Source organism: Halyomorpha halys, unplaced genomic scaffold (assembly GCF_000696795.3).
Source record: "Halyomorpha halys isolate HHAL.00 unplaced genomic scaffold, Hhal_1.1 Scaffold193.1, whole genome shotgun sequence".
NCBI lineage: Eukaryota > Metazoa > Arthropoda > Insecta > Hemiptera > Pentatomidae > Halyomorpha > Halyomorpha halys.
This window is the reverse complement of record NW_027111132.1, coordinates 116,152-119,749: the sequence shown is the minus strand read 5'-3', so window position 1 is coordinate 119,749 and position 3,598 is coordinate 116,152. Positions and strand designations below refer to the sequence as shown.

Here is a 3,598-nt window from a genome sequence, read left to right as displayed (position 1 = left end):
TATACAAAGCATATTATACGACTTTCGCCACAACCTACCAGTTTCCTGGTGCCATGAATTAAAAACACTTTTTTAAATGTTCTGATTGTATCTCAATAACCAGATGCTAATAATATTTCGATTGAATACAGGATACTGAAACGTGCACTAAATCTAGAATCAGTAATTATTTTACCGAGAGATTTTAGGTTCGTTAAGGAATAATCCATTGTTATTATTAATTATTTTTTTATATACTTTATAAACATAAGAATTGTTTCGAAAAGTTTTTATTTAATGTATTGTTTATTCATCCCTCTGTTCTCAGTCCGCTGGTGTTCCTCATGGTAGTATTCTCGGTCCCATCCTCTACACCGTCTATAGAGCTGACATCCTATCCAATCCTAACGCTATCCTCACTAGATGTCCCGATGTTAATAATAATCCTTATATTGTTTCCCAAAATCTCCAATCCAAAATCACAACACTCGAAGAATAGTGTCGTAATAGGAGGATTAAAGTAAATCCCAACAAATCTCATAAAATCACCTTTGCCCTTCGTCGTAAGGCTACCGACTGCCCTACAGTATACTTTATTAGCATTGCTGTTACCCTTGTAGAACAGATCCGCTACCTTGGACTACAGCTGGACAAACGACTTACTTGGAATCCTCACACAAGACAGAAAATACAGGAAACTGCACGTAGATACCGACTATTACTGCACTAAGTAGAAAAACGGTCTTAACTTCCAATTCATTACAAAAGACTGATCTACATGACTGTAATAAGACCTATCTGGTCATACGGAGTTGAGCTTTGGGGCTCCTCTAAACCCTTCGAATTCCTTACAATCCAAAATCCTTAATGCTCCTTATAAAATCCTATAAATATAAAATCCTTACTTTGTCACAAATAAAATCATCCATAAAGACCTTAATGTTCCCTATGTAACAGATCTAGCCCGAACCAGATATCAATTCTTCCATTACAAACTCCCTAACCACTCAAACCCATTAGTTTCTATCCTTGCTTCCTCTTTCATTCCGGACAATGCTCCGAGTCGTCTGAAAAGAAGATGGTCTCGAAACGTTATATTGTAAATATATTTTTAGAGTGATAGCAATGGGTAGTTTCTCTACATGCTTGTACCGTATCATTATAATATTATTTCACATTTACTTGATGTATTTATTTACAGTTGTAAATATCAATAAATAGAATAAAAAGCAATACAAAAAAAAACAGGTAAATATAAATCATGTGACAGAATTGCGCTCAATAAGATTTAAACGTAAGGTTGTAGGATATAGTAAGGGGTAGTTACCTAAAAATTTAATAAATACTGACCCAAAAGATAAACATTCGAAGGGTAGACCAAAGCGTAGATGGGAGTTGGTGGAATATTTGGGTTCGATTGGTCCTCGCTGGACAATCAAAACAGATTGGTGGTATCAGCATTGGACGTTCGAGTTCGCCTTTATTATAGTACAAGAGCCAAAGAGGAGAAAAAAGGCAGCTATCTCACCCCAATTTTTGATTACTTTGATGAAAACTATGTATAATTAATAGTCAAAATTGATGAGTTTGCCAAGTATAGGTAGGGGAAATAAAAAATGGCGGCTGTTTCAAAACCTTAAAAAGACATTAACTTTTATTTGGAGCTCTATATCTTAAAAACTACCAACAACACAAGAAAATCAAAGAGAACGTCATTTAAAGAAGGGCAAATTGGCTAAAATATAAGCTCTAATAGAGTTATTTACGTTAAATAGTTTTCGAGATAACTTTTTAAAAAGCAACATATCATAAAAATGTTGTATGGGAAGTACTAAAATATCAGTAGTTAGTGTATTTATTTTGAAAAATCTATATCTCAAAAACCATTTGACGGACTGATGTCTATTAGAACTCAAATTAAAGATAGTTTAATGAGCTATAAAGTAGTTTATAATGTTTATCTTTGTAAGAGTAATAGTTTACATGAAATTAGCTAAAATAAATTGATTTATAGTTGTTAGGAGAAAATTTCATTTGCCAAATTTATATTCATATGTGAATATCATAAACTACTACCCCTACGAAGATAAGTGTCATAAACTACTTTTGTGAGTTTATTTTGTCAAATTTCATAAAAATTACTACTCCTACAAAGATAAACATAATTAATAACTATGTTGTAGTAAATTTAACTAGCTTTATTTTAAGCGCTGGCAAACATGCTGTACATCCAATGGTTTCTGAAATGAAGTTTTTCATAAATCAGACTTATTGTCCAAAGAGCTGTAAATCAATTTAGTTTAGCAAATATCATGAAAATTACTATTCCTACGAAGGTAAATGTCATACACTTCTTTATAGTCTATTAAACTAGCTTTAATTTGAGTGCTAATAGACATCTGTACGTCTTATAGTTCCTGAGATATAGATTTCTCAAAATAAATTAACTAACTACTAATCTTTCAGTAGATTTTTAAGAAATTGTGCTTTTTAAAAAGCTATATCTCGAGAACTATTGGACGAAAATAGCACTTTTAGGGCTAATATTGGAGCAAATTTAGTCTTCTTTAAATAATGTTCTCTTAGATTTTCTAGTGTTGTTGACAGTTTTTAAGATATAGAGCTCCGATTGAAAAAATAATGTTTTTTTAAGGTTTTGAAACAGCCCCCATTTTTTATTCCCCCTACCTATACTTGGCAGACTCATCAGTTTTGACTGGTAATTATACACAGTTTTCATTGAAGTAATCAAAAATTGGGGTGAGATAACTGCCTTTTTTTCTTTCCGGCTCTTGTACTATTATTATAACTAATAAGCGCTTCATAATATTAAAAAAATAAATATATCTTAAAAAAAATCAACAGCAGTTACTTTTTTTCTGTTATTAGCTTGAATTTTACTTCGTTTTCTATTCACAATAAACATAGAGTTATTTTCTAAAATTCACTTATTTAAGAGATTGAATAGAAAAACCTTTATCGAATAAGTCATCACTATCAAAATATATATATTTATATTTGGAACTTATTACATAGAACTTGTAACTCTGTCAAAACGAACTATAAGCCAGCACATTATTGCAATGACCTAGTTTGCTCTTAAATGGATACGCTGAAAGACGTAATCCGACAGAATCGGTCTTGCAGATTTTATTTCGTAAACTATTACGAAACGTAGAGCATAAAAAAAATTCTAAACGTTGACTAATATATCTTTTGCCAGGTATGGGATCCTATGAGCACTTTCTCCAACCTAAAGCGGTAAAGAGAGTAAATTGAAGGTGTAATGGTACCAGTAGTGGACTACTTTATGGAACCTTTCAGTACTGGGCTACTTTATATAACCTTCCTCGACTTCGAAATGAATAATACCAAATGGTCGCCTTAAGCTTTTATTAAACCTTATCTGATAATTATAGTTTGTAAGCATAATATGTAAAGTGACTTATAGAGCGAATGAGAGAGAAATACTTTATTCATATATGCTGCCTAAATACATTAGGTTGCTATTTGACACAGCATACTTATCAATCCGTAATCGGACATATTTACATTACATATTCATGGTATAATCATAAAAAAAAGATATACAATAATAGGATATAATAAACAATTTTTT

The 3,598-nt window shown here is 31.5% G+C and overlaps 1 protein-coding gene across 4 annotated transcripts in view; it reads right to left on the bottom strand.

Moving 5' to 3' along the window:
* LOC106679293 (carbohydrate sulfotransferase 5) overlaps positions 1-3,598 on the bottom strand; it is a 231,098-nt gene that overhangs the window by 198,434 nt on the left and 29,066 nt on the right. The window lies entirely within an intron of this gene.